The 20,903-nt window shown below is 45.5% G+C and overlaps 1 protein-coding gene across 9 annotated transcripts in view; it reads right to left on the bottom strand.

Annotated features, from left to right (window-relative positions):
- PPFIBP1 (PPFIA binding protein 1) overlaps window positions 1-20,903 on the bottom strand; it is a 101,852-nt gene that overhangs the window by 55,936 nt on the left and 25,013 nt on the right. For 7 of the 9 annotated variants that reach the window (XM_063395473.1, XM_063395478.1, XM_063395477.1 and 4 more), the window contains one exon: window positions 16,244-16,319. The gene's annotated coding sequence lies outside the window, so the exon portion shown is untranslated. The remainder of the gene's footprint in view (window positions 1-16,243; window positions 16,320-20,903) is intronic. The other 2 variants (XM_063395475.1, XM_063395476.1) reach the window with 1 other exon arrangement.

Below are 20,903 nucleotides of genomic sequence, written 5' to 3'. Positions count from 1 at the left end.
AAAAATTCAGTGAAGCAGGGGCTGAGCTGTGCCTGGGGCTCAGAGGAGCTCACAAGACAAAGATATCAGTGCTAGGGGAATGGAAAAAACGCTGGGGTCGGCTGGAGGGCTACACAGGTAAGGATCATACATTTGTGGTTGATATTGAAGGGTAAGGGGGATTCACCAGCAAGGCAGAGGGAGGCAGGAGATCAGCAGCAAGCCAGAGCTGTGGCCTCTGCAGAACAGAGCTTTCAACACAACTGGACCCAGCCCTACACTCTCCTCTTGCTCCTGCAGCAGGAAGAGGAGAGCAGCTGGGGGGAAAAAAGACCAGAAGAGAAGAAAATGTCTTCTTTCTGCTGCTTCCCCAATAAGAGAGAAAGGTCTAGGGATGGAAGGGAGCAGCCACTCTCCATCCCATGGCCAAGCCTCTGGGCCTAGGTAGGAAGAGTGAATGTCCCACCCCCCGCCCCATCAGCAAGACGAGCAGAAAATGCTGGCTTTGCACTGAGGAAGATGAGCAGTCCATGAGATGAAGACAAATCTTAGCACTCAGAAAATGAAGACATGCTTGCATCGAGAGATGTCTGATATCCAACTGGGACAGAACTGCAGCTGCTGCAAACCTACATGGATTTCTCTGGGATAACAAGGTACTGAGACTGGAATGAATTACGACAGGTATTCTAAGCATGATTTCTTTTTTTATTATATAGAGAAATGATAAAATGCCTGTTTCTTTAGATACCACCATAAACTGTAGTTTATTACTGACCTTACCAGTAGTGTGTGTTTTTAGCAGACAGGGCTATAACACATTAAAATGGAGAAGAAGATAACTTTTAAGAGCAGTTTACAGGGCAATTGCAGCAGTTCAGTGTGAATACCCCTATAAATCACCTGGTTTGGGTCTCCAGAACAGTCTAATTGAAGCAAGGGGCTACAAAACTTTCTTTGTAGGCATAGGGTCAGCAGTGGATGGGTTAGCACACAGCACCAGTGGGGCCACGATACAAATCAACAAATCTGAAGCGAACTTAGGTGTGGCTAAATCCCACAACAACAACAATAATGTAGAAATACCATCACATGCAAGAGCTGAACTGCTCCTCTCCATTATTAAGTATCTGCCACGTGTTTAAACCAGTCAGAATTACAGACTCTTCTGGAAAGCCAGTTTTACCTCAGAAACTCTCTTAAAACTCAAGGTCTTGCAGAGGAGCCATTCCACTGGGGTATTAGTTTTCATTAAGAAAGAACAGCATTATTGAGGCACATGGGTTGCTGAAGGAAGTTTTGTGATCTATGAATATCCTGAGAGTTTAAACACAGAAAGGCCCTTATTTGACATGAAATACAGTAAGGCATAGAAGGAAAGGAAGGCATAGGGAAGTAAGATCACCTGACTTTATTTAAGTCTGTAATAGAGAAAAAAAATTCTAGACTGCTTAACTGTTTCTGTTCCCGTGACCTACAGATCTAATTAAAATAAATCTTCAAAAACAATATAAAGTTTTTAATAATATTTTAAGTTTTTTTATTAAAACACTGAATAATTTCAAAGATGCTTTTATGACATAGGAAGACCAAAAGTAACCCCACTGATGTTTCAAAGCTGTATTGGGAAAAAAGGGGCTCTTGTGTAACTTCATAGTTCTCTTACTTTCCACAGTTCCACTGTAAGAGATGATGGCAAGGATGGAATAACACATCTAGGATTAAAAGCTCCCAAGCCCATTATTTATACACATTTAATTAGTGCCTCCTGCACACATACACCCCCCATCTTGAGCACTGGGAACTGTTAATATAATTCCTGCAATTAAAAACTTCAGTGCCAGAATCCTTTTCTGCCAAAAGGAAAAATAACAACCACTCTCCTCCAGCACAGCTGGGCATGTTTGTACAGGAGTGGATGCCCAACCCTAAAACAAAGCTCAGCTCCAAGATCTGAACTTTCCCAAAGTTCAAAGTATTTATTAGAAACCTGTAATCCAGCACCACGGACCACCTTGGACCCCGGTGGAGCAACCACTGCAAATCAGAAGTTTGGGGAGTTTACATCCTGTGGTTTCATTCAGCCACACCAGAGATCTCTGCTGATCATGGGATAACAGTGCTGAACAAGTCTCACTCTGTATCAGCTTTTGCTTTGGCTTCCCCCTCAGAGACCATGGTAACTTTTGTTGTGTCAGGGACACTGGCAGTGCAGACAGATGGGAGAAGAACCACTCGCCTGCCACCATGTGAGAGAAAAACTAGCACAGAATAGTTCAAGGCCAACACCCATAAAGGCTTGGATGCATTAATGACCCTCAGTATTTCCATACAAATCTTCCCCTGAATACATAATCTCAAGATAAAGCTTCAAAAACCTTGAGGAATCAGATATACTTATAATGTTACATTTCTTTGAAGTACTTTTCCCTTTGTATTTCGACCACACTTCAAAGTTTTCCTACTTGCATACAAATCAAATTAGATATCTGATACTAAAAGAAGCAGACACTCGAAGTGTTTCACACTTTCCCAACCTCAGGGGTGGTGGGGCAACTCAGTCTCATAGAAAGAAAGGTATATATTAACCATAAGCTGATTTTCACTATACCACCTGGCCAAGGAGGAGTTATTGATGTATCAAAGGTCAAATGGAATCAGGGTACACCTCCAGTCCCCCGCTGTGGCTGAAGATCCTGGTCTCAAAGAACAACACAGGATGCAACCTGACTTGCTGCCATCAAGTGAGAATTTGTGATTAATAGAAGTGCCCAGTGCATGAAGGCAATGGGAGGGAGGAGGCTGGGACAAAACCAAGGTATATTAGCATCAGCAAAGCCCTTATGTGGTTTAATTGGGGTGAGCTGAGCATCTTGAATGGTTTTCTTAAGAGGCAAAGGGAAAAACTCAACCCAACTCCCAAACACTGCAAAAGTTGCCATGGAAAGCGATAGGGGGTGGCTAACAAGATGTACCAGCTTTAGTGCTTCAATCAAAGACCTTTTTGGAACCATTGAAATAAAAGGATGATTCTAGAGCTGTCCTCTATAACCATGCCAAAAAACCCCCACAGGAAACAAACCAACCACAAGAATGTAAAACCCCACCCCAAATAACAGAAGTAAATAAATTATTGCATTTTCTCATCATGAACTAGCAGCTTCCTCAGCAACCATGTGAACATGTGAGGCCAAACCCTTTGTGGTATACATGGAGACACTGGGATTACCTGGAGATAATCTTGCATGTTCTCAAGCACTAAGTAAGTTTTAAAATGTTGGTTCTTGCTTCATATATAACAGATCCATACAAATAACTATTTTAAACTATTGACTCCTATGATTCCCTTTTTGGGGCTGAGTATTTTTCCATGTGTTTACTAAGTCAGCACTGGAGGGATGGTTTCTGGGATGTTAAATTTAGCTCTAAAGGACTAAAGACCTTTTGTCCCTGGCTGAAGTTAGGAAGGGATCCTCTCTTAGAGGAGGATCTTACACTAACTCTGTAGAACATAAAAAAGCACTGAGCCAAGTCTAGTTTGGGCTTGCAGAAGACACTGGTGATGCCAAGGCCTCAGCCACGAGGATCCTGCTGCTTAACATGGGAAAAATAAATCCAAAACTGGCATGAATGTTTTCTTTACATAAACAACACAACTACAGTTTTATCCCTGTTTAGGAAAAGAAACATCACTTATTTCAGGATGGAAATTGTCCCACATCTTCATGCAGGGCTTGTGTCACAGTACAGCTCCTCTCAGGGATAGCTCAATGTTTATTTACCACTCCATGGACACAGGCTGCAGCAGGGGCATTTTGGCAGCTCTACATGGCTGCCACTTCAGTCACTGGACAGAAATGGGGACAGCATCGCAAGCACATTGAACTGCTCACAGAAAAATCCATTGCTGCACTCACCCCTCCAGCAGTGCTACAAAACCCCTTCAGTCACCACTCTCCTTACAGTACCAACCTGCCCCTTACCTACATGGATTCATCCACTTCAAAGTTTTGCCGGTAAGACACAGCTACCATGGTGATTTACCTCACAGAGGTTCAGGTCATGTTGATAAACTCTGTTATTTTTGCAAATTAATTCCTATCATAGAATCAGAATGGTTTGGGTTGGAAGGACATCAAAGCCCATCTCATTCCAACCCCACTGCCGCAGGCAGGGACACCTTCCACTAGCCCAGGTTGCTCAGAGCCCCATCCAACCTGGCCTTGGACACTGCCAGGGACCCAGGGGAAGCCACAGCTTCTCTCAGCAACCTGTGCCAGGGCCTCACCACCCTCACAAGGAATAATTTTTTCCCAATATCCAATCTAACCCTACCCTCTGTCACTCTGGAGCCATTGTCCCTTGTCCTGTCACTCCAGGCCCTTGTCAAGAGTCTCTCTCCATCTTTCCTGTGGGCTCCCTTCAGGCTCTGCAAGGTCACAGTGAGGTCACCCCAAAGCCTTCTCCTCTGCAGGCTGAACAATCCCAATTCCCTCAGCCTTTCCTCCCAGCAGAGCTGCTCCATCCCTCTGATGCCCTTGGTGTCCCTGCTCTGGCCTGGCTGCAGCAGCTCCCTGTCCCTCCTGTGCTGGGCCCAGGGCTGGCTGCAGAGGGGCAGAATCCCCCTCCCCTGCTGCCCTGGGGCTCTGGATTTAGCCGAGGATGCATCCCTTAACACCAGTGTGCTCCCTCCTGGTACACCACAGCTTTGGAAGTACTGAAATACCTTGGAAATCCTGTACTACTGAAATATGATTTAGTTTGTTTCAGACACTGATCTCTTCTCTCTGGTGACCAGGGACAGGACCTGAGGGAGCAGCACAGACCAGTGTTGGGAAGTTTAGGCTGGGGCTTTTACAAGCACACACAGAACAAAAGGGAAAAAAAGCCAGAACAGGAATCTCTATGTGGTAACAAGCAAAGATTTCTGGCAGAGGAAGCATCTAAATCATGCTGTTGGATTTTGGGATTGGTTTTCTGCCCTTTATTAAAACTTTTGGCAGTTCTAAGTTTCTGTTTCCTGCAAAAGTCTCAATGATCATAAATGCATTTAGGCTTCTCCTAGTATTTTAATGAAATATCGGCTCCTGCTCCTCTACTTGACTTGCAGGCAAAATCTGCCATTTTAAGGAGATAATCTTAAGCAGCTTTCTGAGAAATGTCAAGAATCCTGAACTGCCATTTCTGTGCTCTGGTTTGGGGTGGATTTTCTTTTCCTCTCCCCTAATATTCTATTTAAATTGTCTTTAAAAAGAAAACAGAGCATTGCCCAAGACGTAATAGCGTGATGTGAGGTATTTTACAGATTGCAAGATTTTAATCAATACTGTCAGCTAATTAAAAACCTTCCAAAAAGTAGGGGTTTAATTCCCTGTCGCACTATGGTGTCTAAAAAATCAAGACTTAGGAGAGTAACATGAACAAGACAATTGTTTAGTATTAATGAAACAAGAGCTGATGTCACACTCCTGACCATTGATGAGGAGTGGAAGGAAGTGATTCAACACAAGTGTGCACTTGGCAGGGAAGAAAGAGGTGTGATTTGGTACCTGGGGTGTCTCCAAAGGCCGTCTGCTGAGTAAACAGGCAATGAAGCCAACCTGACCCAACCATGCACCTGAGGGCTTGAAGAGGAGACATTCCTCACCAGCCTTACAGTGAGTGGCCAGTGACTTGTGCACAGAGGACAGCATTCTCATTACCTGGGCTGCCCAGGGAGCTTGCAGGGGGAAGGAGGAAAACCAGCAGATATGGGACAGAGGAATTCTTGAGGCCTGAAACCAATACTGAGGAGCCAGATCATGGCAGACAGCTGCAGTCCTCCTTCCAGTCAGAGGAAACAACTCCACATGGTTGCTGGTGAGTTCCCATGCCACAGACACTCCTCAGGCTGTACTCAGCAGTGGTTCTGACAGCTGAGACCACTTGCTCTGTACTCACACAACACCTCAACCTGTGGCAACTCTGCCCAAGAGGCACTCCCAGTACTGCAGCACTGTGGGCCAAGGTAGGAAACTTCCATCTTAGGCGGATTCAACAATTTTGAACTTGTACACAGCAGTGTGCCAATAATATGCTACAAAACAGCTATTATTTTCCTAATTCCAGCTGCCAAACTCAAGAGAGCTAACCTGACTGAAGACACACATGAAGGTGAAGTAAACTGGGCATTAAATCAAAAGAAACAGCTTAGGTAAACCAGTCACCCTGAAGGGCTTAGGTAGAAGTTGCTCACCTGAGCTGGGGCTCCTGTTACTCTGGTCTTCATGGCTATTTTAAGGGGTGAGCCTACCCAGGCAGAGCACACATTCCACTTAGTGTGAACTTCTCACCAGTGCGAACTTCCCACTTGTGGGAACTTAGCAGCATTGAGGAAAAAGACAGCATTCCATGTGGCAATAGCATCCAGAAATCTGAAGCACAGCTCCACACTGCTGATAAAGCCAAGTTCAGTGCAGGTGGATATTCAACTTGTGCCTGAGCAATTTTTATCTCATAAACAACCAATGCTATACCCCTTTGCAGCTTTCAAAAGACTCATTTCAAATCCTTTACAACTGGCCACGGTATGGGGGAGAGGAAAGTCAACTTATTTCTCACTGACACTAGAATTGTTGTAGTGTTCTTTTGAAATCAGAAGATACCAAGTAACAACAGAAAAAGAGAAACACACCCAGCATGCATGTCAGAACCTACAGGGCACCACAAGGACATCTGTGGTGTCTCTGCATCAGCAGCCTGTTCCCTGGAAGCTTTTTGTCCAAGAACTGTGACCTAGCCTGGTGCTCCTCTGCCTGCAAGACCTGACAAGATCCCAAGACGCAGGTGTGGCTGTGGGCCAGCAAGCTGGTGCTCCAAGGAGCCAGATGCAAATGTCTGCTGAGGGTAACATGACCACACACGTTCCCTCCCCTGCTGTAACGCCAGCAAGGCTCCAAACTCCTCCTGGATAACACAGAAGATAACGCAGCCGTATCCCACTGCTCCCTGGCGTGGATCACAGCATTGCTACGGCTGCCACAAGGCTCTGTGAATTATACACAGCACACACCCTTACCAACACAAACCCCAGAGCTGTCTCCATGTTCTCTGGCAGCAGAGATTAACAGATGCTGACAACTGATCAGATAGGCAAAGCATTAGAGGAGACAGACGCAGCCCATTACTACTGTTTGTTGTGTACCTACACGGTTTCTCGCTGTCAGAACTGACTGCACTCATAGTTTCTCCTGATGTAGTGATGTTGTTGAGCTTCCCTTTCCCATCCTCCCAACAGGCAGCTATTTCAGTGCTCAAAGCAGTGCTGCCCCTGCCTTTAGTGACAGGGGGATAATCACTGGCTGACAACATGCTGCTAACAGGAAAACACACCTTAACATTGCATGCAGGCAGCAGGAAACCCCTTGGCACCAGGCATCTGATCCTGACTGGATATTGGGAAAAAATTGTTCCCTGTGAGGGTGGGGAAGCCCTGGCACAGGTTGCCCAGAGCAGCTGTGGCTTCCCCTAGATCCCTGGCAGTGTCCAAGGCCAGGCTGGATGTGGCTCTGAGCAAGCTGGGATAGTGGAAGGCATCCCTGCCCATGGCTGGGGGTTGGAATGAAATGATTTTTGAGGTCCTTTCTAACCCAAACCATTCTATGATTCTATAAATTCCACTAGTGCCCAAAATCTGCAAGGGAAGCAATAAAACACTAGCACATTGATGCACTGCAAAGGACAGGGTGGGAAAGGGCAAGGGCCAGGACAAGGGCAAGGGAGGAACCGTGGAAATCTCTGCTGAAATCTTGGAGCAAAAAGCAACCAAGTCCACAAAGAGGCTCCTGCAAGCACTTGCAAGCTGCCAATTTGCTCTGTTGCCAGACTATTCTGGGACTGAAACACTGACAGTCAACAAAGCTCTTCCTCAGAGTGGGATGCAGCATTCCCACTTATCAGAGTTTCACCTCCTGTTGGGAGCTGGGAACACATACAGGGAGACCACAGCTGCCGTAAGGTCAGTTTTGGTATTCCCAGCAACTCTGCAGCACCCCATGGGATGCACCACTCTATCTTCTGCCCTCACAGGGACAAACAGCTGTTCAGTGCTCAGATGGCAGAATCAGGATGGCTGCTTTACCACGGCCATCCCTCAATGTCCCTCAGGCACAGTGACACCCAGGGCACATCAAGCCTCGGCCGCTCGGCGTCCAGCCAAGCAGGCAAACCAGCCAAAACACCCCTGGCACTGAGCCCTGGGAGTGCAGCCAGGAATGGTTGCCCAGTCCTGCAGCGGAGTTGAACTTTCCAAATATTTTGAACAGCTCCTTATCAGCAAAGCAGCTTTGCACCAGCTCAGCATTTCACAGTGTTTATAATCTGGTCCCCTTAAATTGGATTGACAGCTGAGCAGAACCACAGCCTGAAATAGCGACAGTCTCTCTGTCGGCACAGGAGCTTTTCAGCAAGACCCACCCAGCCTGAGATCAGCAAGTTGCACAAACCCACATTTGATGTCAAGCATGTTTCTAATGCCACTGAAGTCAATGCTGCTGAGAACATGCTTAACACTGGCTGCCTGTTTGACCAGGTGACCAAAACAGGACCTCAAAATACAGATCCTGGCAGCTTTGTGCAACCTGTGGGTGCTATCAGTAATAAATAGCAGCCCTCTCCTCACCTTGACTGACTTTAGACCATCTGCCAGGCATGGCCTCTGCCACAAACACTACATGAGCAAATCTCCACAAACATCCTGATCACTGTGGCGACAATCTGCCTTCCTTCTCCACTTAGAGGCACCACCAGAGCACAACTCTGGGGGTGTGGATGTGGTTGGGACCACAGGAAACACTGAAGTTCCAAAACTCACAACAAAAACATGTTCACTTCCAATGCAGAAGTGCTCCACAGCACTCTGGTTCAGTTTAACACCACCAGCACACAGAAAGGTAGCTTCTTTATCAAGGTGTTTAAAGGCAAAGTTTACCCAGGGTTACACAGAGCCACTGTTACTGGATACAGAACACAAACCAAAAATCACTCAGTGAGTCAGGGCAAACAAGTGGTGCTCTGTTACACTGAGGGAGTTCACAGGGCAGGAGAGCAGGCTGTGTCTGGGAAAAGGAATGAGTCACAGAAAGCCTCCACTGCTAAAGTTCACCCATCTGCCCATCACTCAGATAGCACCTGAGCTAAAAGTTAACAGCCTGTGCACCTCAAGGTGAGGAGAAAACAAGCACTGGCCACTGAGTCATCACCCCACGGGGACATCCTGCAGTATTACCATCCCAAGTGTAGCAGGGACTGACTTTATTAGCCACTGATGCTTAGATGGCTATTGGTTCCACTGCACTATTTAAGAACAGTTCCCAAGGGTATTAGAAAAAGCACCTCCTTCAGGTGTAGGACTGTTAGCTTGGAAAGTGCCCCAGACATTAAAGATCTTGGATGATGCTCATCTGCCACAGCAAGGATTTTTCCACTCCCAAATTCTCATTTTGTCCCAGCCAGTGCTGCCCACTGTAGGTCTCAGAGGAACAACTTCATTTCCGTCAAACAGGGTGTTGGAAGGGCATAAGCCTAAATCCCTACTGCTTAATGTACCTCCAGTTGGTGGGCACTGACCTACTCAGGGTGAGGAAAGAAGGGTGTTTCCCAACTACCCTGTTACACACCTCAGAAAAGTTACTAGAGGAGGATATGGAAATGGAATATGGCAATTGTTGTGCCATCCTAGGGAAACAGATGGAATTCTCTGCCCTTACCATTACACTAAACACTAGATGATTCAACTGAATTTGCTTTCCCCTCATGAGGTAAGGCTATCTCCTACTTTCTTCCAGTAACTCCAGATTTGTCTATGTCCTATTTTTGGTTTCTAAATTAAGAATATTGCACATTACCAGATTATATGGCATTTATTCCGAGGAGCAAGAGATACTGATGCAGCTAAAAATTCAATACAAACACCCTGTGGATGTAAGCCATGACATTTATATATCGGATTAATAAGCACTAAGAGGAATTTCTGATGTAGGGCACATGACCCTCCCTTCATTTCAAAAGCAATTATTTTAATAACATAATTTTAAAGTGTGATGTATCCTTGAAAACACTAGCAGACAGACAGCTTTATCAAAACAGCTTCCAAATCCTTGAAAGGACAATTTTAGGTGCATCTCCAGTTTGGAGGTAAGAAAACATCTGGAGTGAGTGTGTGGGCTGGCCACCAGATAAGCAGGCTGGGACAAACACCAATTTAATGCTGAGTGGGTCTGAGCCTCCCTTAGAAAGAGGGGAAGACTGGACACAGAGCTCCTGCTGCAGCCCATCTCCAGCTGCATCCAGCACTGCTCCTGCTGCTGTCACTGCCAGGTTTCTGGAGTGCTCTCACTGCCCAGAGTGGCCCTTGCCTTTCACACCTTGTCACCCACCCCCTGATATTTTCCAGATACCTCAGCCTGGAAGCCACTTCCATGCTCGTTTTAGATGTCCAGCTTACAGCTGGAATCCCCGCAGAGAACACAGCCAGGTTCCCCAGTTATCACTTGTCAGACTTGGGCTGCACCACCTCAGCCTTTCAAACACAGCAGAAATAGGGAGCTTGCCAATTTGCAGTGAGGAGAGCTGAAAAAATGTCAACAGCTGGTTTTCCACTGAAGACCTCAGTGTTTTCTGACAGTGGTTTGATGCCCCAGGGGGAAAATAAAGTCTCATCCAACCGTCCCTGGACAATCACCTTCCAGCCAGTTGGTCCCTTTCTCTTAAATTCAAATACCTAAAACACCCATAGACTCTAAAGGATCACAACAAAATTCCTTGGGTATCAGCATGATCCGAGCAATTCACCCTGGGTGCATTCTTGGAGGCACTCACCACTTTTGAGTGCAATACCTCAAAAAAAACCCAAAAACAAAACAAAAAAAAACCCCCAAAACAAAACAAAACAACAACAACAACAAAAAACAACAAACAAACAAACAAAAAACCAAAAACACAAGCAAAGCACAAAATTAAAACAAACACAACGGAACAACCCCAGATGCACATGCAGCTCCCCACACACTGAACTGCTGACATTTTTCCTAAGCAGCTGAAATCAAAATGTAGTGAGAGAAGCTGTCAGATGACAAAGGAGAGACACCAAGACCCCACCACAAGCGCCCACACCCTGCAAGCAAGGCATGAAAGCCTTCACCAGCTGCTGTGCACTCACTGCTGCAAACTCCAGGTCCCAATTCAGCAATGAGGGCTTCCCAAGCCCAGCGAGGGAAAAACATCCAGATTCATGAAAAGCCACATTCAGATCTTTAAAAAGTCAGCAGACAAGTAATCAGCAATTTGGGTGTCATGAGAAGCAGAGGATGAAACCAGAGCCCTGGGAACATAGAGTGTTCAGGACAGCTCTGCCCAACACTGGGAAGGAGCATGCACAAATGAGGTATCAGCGATATGAGAAAGTCAAAGAAAAATGAAAATATAAATACTGCCTGTGATACCTTGGTGCTGCAGTCCATCACTGAAGGTCTCATCTAAGGCATCAGGATATCTGTCCCACCCATTAGAAACGGAAAACTAAATATAATCTTGGAACTAAATCTTGTGCCCCTAAAAAAGGCTCTGTAAAGTTTTGTATCCCCAAAAAGAGCACATGGAGGGAGACAGCTGCTTTCTCCACCGCCTTCACTAGCACAGCATGCCCAGAATAAAGCTGTGTTAAGCCATGCAAGGCTTTTTGCCTGAAAGTTTATCAAACAAGGCATCTGAAGCCAGTTAGAAGGTAGCCAGGAAACCTCTGAGAGCCTGAAGAGAAGCAGCCACGAGATTTTCCTAAGGAAGATGAAGGAATTCTTCATGTGATTTCCATGCTCCTCTGCACCTAGCAGATCATCTGTTCTCCCCAAGAGGACTAAACTGTCCTAACACTGCCCAGGGCTCCGAAGCAACTCTGTAAAAAGCCAGAATACCCCCCCAAAATCTTTTACTACCTTCTAGCAAGTAAACAACAAAATTGTTACCATGACTTCCTCTGTAACAGAGTGCCTAATCCCACAGTTTACTGCCTACAGCACTCACCTTTCCTATATGCCATGCAGCACATTTGGGGGTCTTTTCAGTTAATTAAGCAGCTGTAAATCAAGGCCTATAGCCTAGTGCAGTTGTATGAAATTATTTCTGCAAATGACGTAATTCCAGACACCACTCTGAGCCAACAACTTCCACTACAGTCCATGGGAGGGGAAAAAAATATCTTAGCATGGCATGTGGTGAATGAAAAAAGAAAGATGAGATTCTATGTGTTGACACAGTTCCCATTTTGAGGCTCATTTTTCCCATCTTAGTCTCAGATGGAAAACAAGATGGGAAAAAAAAAAATATCCCCAAATAATACAGACAAGGTCTCCTCTGCTTCTGGTTTGAGAAGTAAGAGGAGGGAAAGGCTAGAAGGATCCCCCAGATAGCAGTGAGTGACACCTCACAAACCTAACCCCATTAACATGCTGCTTCACCTTTATAAAACTTCAGACAATTCCTCACACACCTCCGACCACTCACTAAAGAAGGGACAATCACATCAGTCACTGAGAAAACTTATTTAGGGAGAAAAAAACCAAAGCCACCAAAAAACACCACCAGCAAATGCATTTAAACAAGTAGTTAAGAAGGTTAGGAAAGATCATTACACTTCCCCCTTTTGTCAACCTGAATCAAACTTTCTTTTGCTCTAGTAGAAGCCAGGAAGGTGGGAACTCAAATTGACCTTGTTTCTCTTTCCATGACCTAAGCTTGATTTCTTGTTCACTTCGCCCTTCTGTAAAATGGGGGAAATGAGGAGAAACTAATACACAACATTATAGGAACTATTCAATCCATAGCCGCAGAGTTCTTTGAAGATGCAAAGTGCCAAGCATTATCACTAGATGAAGAAATGATATATTTTCTCCCCCAAGCTATACAGAAGAAGAAAAAAGCTATGCAAACAGCCAACTGTATTCCTAATGAGATGCAATACTCAAAAAGTGGGACATCTTAAAACAGATTGCACAATCTTTTTCCAGCTCACAAAGATTACTCCCAATACATAAACCCCAGAGGATTATAAATGCAAGCAAAGAAACTTAGCTTTTGACAAGATTTCTGCAGACAAAATAAGCTTGTCTAAATAAACAGGGAAAATGTACATTTTCAGTCTTAAAGAGAGCAAAAAGAGTTTTTCAAAGAAGAAGGGAAGAAAAATAATGTTTGCAAGCTTTGTGAGGGATGAATTTATGTTTTCTGAGTATAAAGCAATTTCCAGGACTGGGAAAGTCAATAAAATAAGAAGAACCGGATGGGAGGGAGGCAGGAAAACGGCGTGTGCAGCAGAGGGGTCACACGCTGGATAAACAGGGCAGGCTGCTCACTGTTTACAGATAAATACATCCCTCCTCTTTGCAGAGATTTATGTGTATTAGAGAGTCACCATCAGAACTGTGGGTGAGCAGAACTTTAAGTGACATTAAGGTTACCCAAACCACATCACATAAAATGTGAGGAGCAAAAGCACAATAACATGCTTCTTTTCTGCAAGCAGCAATATTTCCTCTCAAATGAAGGGGAGGAAAAAGACACCAAAAAATCCCCATCACAGCCTGCCTGGGGACCCTCCAGTGCCCCAACCACAGGCAGTGCTGCACCTCCCATAAACATGCAGAACAGCCACAGGCTGTGGGGAAATGTTTGAAATTATTACTATTTTGAGCACAATTTAGTTTAGCACAACTATTAAAAGCCCAAGAAAAGCTGTGTGTGGGCAGGGCCCTGCAGGACAAGTCATCAAGCGTCAATAAATGGAACACACAGAAGCAGCCCTGTGCTTCTTTCCCCCCCTATTCAATGTGACATTGAGGGGGGAAAACCCAGCAAATACTGATTTTTGCCTCTTGCATGCAAGCACTGTAAGAGAGCGGACTGGACACTATTTCAGTGCTGCATGTGAGGCTCTGTCTCAGCTTTAGATGTCAAAAATCTGCTGCCACCAAGCACAGACCTAACTTGGCGCTGGTGGAGGAGGCTGAAGACACACCTGCAAACCTGCAGGGTTTTGCTAGGAAAGAGCAGGAGCTGCAGGCAGTACGACTGACTCTGGCTACGTGGACTCAGCCAGGTTTCTGTGTCTTCATGGCAGCATGCTGAAGCAGCTGTCTCTACTAAGGCTTATTTTAAAAGCCTTATTTAGCTTTTCTGGATTATTTATACATGTGGTCTTATTGTGGGGCAAGGCTGAACTGGCAGCAGCATGTTTAACATGGAGCTAGCAAGGGAGGGAACAGCAGGATGGAAATCCATGCTTTTATGGATAAAGAGAGGCCGTGGGCAGAGGCACTGAAACTCCACTCTGAACACATTGGTGTATTCATTGTGTGGTGAGATTGGAGGTCAGACATCTGTGCTGAACTTGTGGTAACCCAGCAAAGAAGCCATGCCCCTCTCAATCTGGGAGAAGCAGCCAGCACCTCGAAACACAGTCCCCTGCCCTGGTCAGCGCTGAGTCAGGCACGGGAATTTCCTGCCATGTCCTTAGGAGAGGCTCTTATTGATCTGTTCAATGGGGAAAGCAAGCAGCTGCTGGAGAAATCAGGCTTTTCAGAGTGATTGCTGAGGGCAACAGGTCTGACTCTCCAAATGCCAGAGACCTGCCAGTACTGGAGCCACAGGAATGGGGAGGGGAGGACTGAGCACCTGCTGCTACAGCCCTGAATGGACATGGACACACACATCCCGTCCCAGGGAGCAGCAGCACCCGTGACAGGGAAAACCAGATGGATTTTTGTCCCAGGCCTTCTGCTGCCCCCAAGGAGGGGGAATCAGCACAGCATCTGGGGAGCAAACAGGGAGAGACTCCCAGCAAAGGGAAGACATTCACGTGGTGCTGCCAGCAGATTGAAGGTCTCCAAACTCATGCAGCAGAATGTGGCTGCCAGCCAGCATCAGACTTTTAACCATGTTTTTACAGGCACGATGGATGCAAGTCCAGCTGGAGTATAATCCCACCAACCCTGATAAGCAGTGATAAAACTGAACAAATGTGACCAGGATGGGAGACAGCAGGTGACAACCACTCCCGGAGCCAGCAGACCTCTGATTAAAATCCCAGAGAATAAAAGCTTTTAGCGGTGGAGTTTAGGGCTTCTAACAAACAAGGAGCAACAACACTCACTTCTTTCCAGGTCTGGTGCAAGACCTTGGGCAGCTGTGAATCCCAAAGAGAGTTTGTGCACAGAGATTTAGTGTGGGAAGGGTTGAAGAGCACAAAGCAGCACTCCAAGAGCTATGGAGAGGGTAAGGGAGTAAAATATGGGAAATGGTATTTTAAATGAGACACCAGTCCTCACATCCTGTGGGACTGGGAGCCCAGCTGTGGAGTTATGGGATGAACACATCTCAGCCATGGGGTGCATGGATCAAGTGTACAGGTCAGCAATCTGACCCAGCTCTCCAGCTGGAATTTAGGATGCTATATTATACCATAATATCCAAAACAAAGTAGATGAGGGATAACCATTCCCAAAACAAGACTGCCAGCTCTGACATGCACCGGGCTACTTGGATCAAATCAGTCTAGACTGAATGCAAAATGCTGCTCCTTGAAGCCAACAGAACTGGGACACTTCCAAAGGATCTCATAACACATACTCCGTTTTGCTGAATGCATTTTCTCATAAACTTACCCCAGTATTCTGAAAGCTCTTGGCAGTTTCCCTGCACATTGCCATAGACCTGCTGAGTCAGATTAACTGCACACGCACAGCTGCATCACCCAGTCACAGCATGTCCAGGGGGATCCTGTGCTGGAGCTGAACCCTCCAGACTGGGGTGCACTGGCACTCCTTGAACCCTTCATATGCCACGGAACAGCTCCAGTGCTCATTTCTGTTTTGCTTCTTGGATAATCCAAATATACTTCATTACTCTGCCACAGTCCATGCGTTAATGTTAAATCCACTGTCACTAAAATGTGGAAACACAGTTTCCACATTTCTCTGACTCTAAACAACAGCTTAGACTGTGTTAAGTAAGGACCAACCTTTAAAAGATACAAAACCAATGGCTATCTGCAGAAGCACACTGACATTCTTCTACAACTCTTACTGGAAATCATATACAGCATCATTTTAATGACATTTGAAATGAAAGTCCAAAGGAGCTGTTGTGTAAGGTATCAAAAAAAAAAAGGAAAAAGAAAAAAAAGGCAGATAGTAGATAATAGACATCAGCCATGCAGTGGGTTTAGATTACTCACCTACAGGGGCAGACTTAGTGTTGATCTCCACTGTCACTCTTGAGCAAGTACCACTGATCCATATAAACTTCTAACACTGAGAAAAGAGAAACAGAGATTTTGATTATTCACTCAAAGCCTGAGATGACTTAACAGTGATATCTTGTAGAAGTTTATTATCAAGTGACACAGGATACAGGAAGCACTGTGGATGATGTACATAACAGCATTTAAAAAAAGCTAATACCAAGAGATTAAAGGATGACAACTGGTGTACAAAAAGGAAATGAGCTTGTTAATTCCAAATAATTCCCAGCAACATTATTTCTCAGTATCTCTACATTACAGAGTTGGCCTGTGCCTGCCCTTGACCTCCCCAGCTAATGACACACATATAGCACAAAACAAAGGTGAATAATGCCTGGCAAAGCTTCCTTCTCACTAGTCGACCTAAACAAACCCCAAAAAGGACCCAACATTGCTGAACACCTGAAAATCAGGGTGTGAAGGAAAGCCAGTGAAAGTCAGAGCAGCCCATAGCACTGAACCAACCCTACAACTTGAGTTCCTGAGTCTCTTTGCTATGACTATTTTGGTATATCAAAGATGATCTCTATTCCTGTGGTTTGACAGGAAGTTTCAGTCTCGGATACTCCCATCTACAGACTGTGGACAAAAGATGAGCTGTTTGGTATGGGAAATTTGACAAAACTGTTCCAGGAGAAGGTTCTGAGTAGGCTTTGAATCTGAAATAGAAAAAGGGAAGTTTGGGGAATAAAACCTCAGGCTAATAACTAAAAATTTCCAAACCTATGCAGTTACATGAGCTCCCATTAGAGGAGGCTTAAGAATAAGTGACTCAAATACAAGTGCTCAGTGAAATATGGCACACTGAGACACTGCTCTCCAAACAAAAATCATACCATGAGCAAGAACAGGAGTTTAAGACAAGCAAGTAACATGATCGGAAAGCAAAGAATCAACTCAAAAATGAAGGAATAAAAGGCACACTGACTAGTTGTTGACTTGTTGCAACAAACTGCAAATATCCAGAGGTTGTAAATGGGAAGAGAGAGAATTCTTGTAGGACTGGGAGGGGGAAAAAAACCCAAATGTTTTCAGGGCTATACACTAAAAAGCTATAATAGATGATCTCAAGGCACACAAATGATTGGGTACTTGTTACTCCTCAGAACAGTTTTTTAGAGCAGCTTGAATAAAACCACCAGGGAAAAAAAAATGACATAAAACTAAGCAGGACATAGGAGCCTGTGTAAGCAGACTCTGTCACAGGACTGGGGCTCCAGGCTATTGCAACAGAATAATTATGTACTGAGCCCTGTGCAATGCAGGGAAAAAACATCTGCCAGATGGAAAAAGACACAAAATGTGGTAGGCGGGGAAAAAAAAATATTTGAGGTTTCTATAAAGGGCACTGCAGAATGTCATGTATGAAACTGCAAAGCCAGAGAAAAGAAGTTAGTTAACAGTGTTATTTTAAGCCTGCCTAAAGTAATACGAAGGGCCAAAATGGAAAACCTATAATTAGATGGAGCTTCTCCCCTTCATTACAAATACCTGACAGGAGCTGAGGCTCCCAGATTGACAGGATCTTTGGGATTCCCATTGCCTGGGCTGCCAGGACACGCAGGCAGCAGTTGGGCAGGGGGAAGGAGATGTGGAGCGTGGTGGCCGTGGGACTCTGCAGCTGCATCTTTGCTGCATGGGGCTGGCCACCACTGCCCATCACAGCTGGCATGGCCCTCCTGCAGCCACCAGTGCTGCCCCAGCTCCCTCAGCGTCCCCTGCAGCGCAGCGAAGCCCCAGCAGCTGTGCAGAACCAAGGCAGGAGACTCACACTCCCCACGAGGGCCACTCTCCAGACTGACTTGTTACTCCCAGCACGGGAGGCAGCACCACAGCTATTCCCAAGCCTCTCCACCACCCCTATTTTGGTAAATCAAAGATGTTCTTTGTTACCGTGGTTTGACAGCAAGTTTAGTCATTTCCTTCTCGACAGAGTCAGAGTTACACACGCGCAGCCCACACCTCGGGCAAACCATACGGCCACTGGCTGTCTGATGAGGAAGGGAACGTGTCCCTGCATTCCTCAAAAGGGAACAAACGGCCTCAGACGCTGGCAACACAAAGATTCAGTTGTTCCCAAGGCTACTAGGGAAGTGGACTTCATTTCCCATTCCCCCGCTTCCTTCCTTCCTCAAACTCAATTTAATTGTGACTAATGAACTTACGGTGCTGGTTTTGGCTGGGATAGAGTTAATTTTCTTCATAGAGGGTAAGAGGGGCTAAATTTTGGATTTGTGCTGCAAACAATGGGGATAACACAGGGATGGTTTAGTTCCTGCTGAGCAGGGCTTGCACAGAGTCAAGGGCTTTTCTGCCTCTCACCCCACCGCGGTGAGGGGCTGAGGGTGCACAGGGAGTTGGGAGGGGACACAGCTGGGACTGCTGACCCCAACTGATCAAAGGGACACTCCAGACCATATGTGGCATCGTGGTCAACACTGAGCTCAATAAACCTCGGGGAGGATGTTCAGAGTGCTGGTGTTTGTCTTTTCACTGTTACCTGTGATTGGGCCCTGGTCTCCTGGGGATGGCTGAACCCCTGCCTGCCCATGGAAAGTGGAGAATGAATTCCTTGTTTTGCTTGTGTGCACAGCTTTTGCTCTCCCAATTAAACTATCTTTATCCCATTGTCACTTCTACCCTTCCAATTCTCCTGATCCCACCAGGAAAGGAGTGAGTAAGTGACTTTTTGGGGTTTAGTTGCTGGTTGGGGTTAAACCCCAACACTACCCCTACTGGACACCCTCTAACCCTAAGCTAAAGAAACCCCTCTTGCACACCCTCACCTCTGAAGTATTCTACAGAAGTATTTCCTATGGGACCAGCCGTGATGTTCATCCCAGCATTTCTCCAGCCTGAACAGGCCATGGGACACGGAGATCCAGGGGGATCACCCCATGCTCTGCATTAAGATGCCAGGAAGGCTGACAGCCCCCAGGGAAAGCCTGGAGTTCAGGACGATGAGTGAAAACTGAGACTTGTCGGGACTTCTGGGAAAGGGTGGGGCTTTTCTGGTTTAACTGGAAGGGTCAATTATCAACCAAGATCAGGAGCTGAGGGAATAGCTGCTCCCATGTCACACAGCCCTGACCTGAGGGCACACAGGCGGCCGGGGACTCTCCAGCCTCGACAGCAAGAGCAAAGCCCTCCACTGAGTTCAACCCAAGTTCACTTTGAGTATGAAGAAGACAACCTCCCAGAAAACCACATTCACCAAGAGCCAGTTGTTAGGAATGATCATTTAAGAAGAGCAGGACTAGGCAAACCAGGAGAGAGTTAATTGGGTTTTTGCTTTCATAGAGAGAACATCATGAAGTATAAACACCTTGGGGGAACCTCTCCAGTATCCCCAGGAAAGAAAGGTGCACGATATGGTCTTCTTTTTCTTCTCCCAGACTCTAATTTCTTAACCAGGAAGAAAATGCAAATCCTAATCCCACAATCTTGTATTATATATATATATATATCAGTAATATTTTACCTTGCCAATCAAATGTTTTCTACAATAGTCACCTACTTCTTTTTCAAATTCAAGATGCACAACTGCATGCAATTAATTACACGTTGTGTGAATTTACACAGAACACAGCCCTGTGCTCAAAGACCTGAAAAATTCACATGTAGCACTGTGTTTAGGGGTACAGCTTAATGAGAAAGGTGCAGTACTATTTCTTTGCTTTGTGACTCCTAGGAGCTTTGTTTCAGGAACATTTCCAGAAGAATGCAAGAGCACTGCAAGCAAATACTCTGATTCATGTCTGTTCTTTACTAGATAAAAATAAAGCTCTGTTTTGCCTAATCATTTCTGATCAAGAAAAGCAGGGCTTTGAGATGCAAGATCTGAAAAGAGCCCCTCTTCTCTACTAAAAGCTAAAAAATAACTCAGTAACATGGGACCCCAGTAGTCACAGCACATTTCAAATTACTGCTGCTTCCCACACACTTGCCTCATGTCTGCCTGTTTGTGATTCAATTAAAAAGCTACTATGACATTCTTCCTACGTTTTAAAAAGAAATTTCCACAGGCAACAGGATTCAAAATTACTAGGGAAAAAATATTAACACGTACAATTCCAAGGAAGTCACTGGTGCAAGCTAATTGTGTCCAGTCATCTTGCCTGGGAAAGGTGGGAGAACGATTCAACACGGGAATCAAAGCAAGGAAGAAACACTCACTGTTTGAGTGATCTGGAGAGCTAATGGTTTTCCATGGAAAAAGCCATTGATGCAGTCTTATTTTGGAACACTAATGGCACAATTTTTTGTAAAAGGCCTTTGGGCAAAGGCTGGTTTGAATCTGAATGGAAGCAATCAGGACTGCAGCTTGAATGGTTTCCTCACATCTGTATACACCATCCATCCATGCCAAGTATCACCCACCAGCACAGCTTCCTTCACCTTTAAATCACCCTGTCTCAGGATGCATTTTTCATCTGCTGCAGACCATGCAGCAGATCTCTGATTTATGCTGGGACAGGCTAGCTGCACTCAGACAAATTAGGCAAGAACAGAAAACAGATGTTTGAGCCCTTGTCTTTATTTTTGGTTTCTGGAAGGCTGCAGACATTTTGACACAGGCAAAAATCACATAACA

Source organism: Prinia subflava, chromosome 4 (assembly GCF_021018805.1).
Source record: "Prinia subflava isolate CZ2003 ecotype Zambia chromosome 4, Cam_Psub_1.2, whole genome shotgun sequence".
Taxonomy (NCBI): Eukaryota; Metazoa; Chordata; class Aves; order Passeriformes; family Cisticolidae; genus Prinia; species Prinia subflava.
This window is presented reverse-complemented; position numbering and strand designations above follow the sequence as displayed.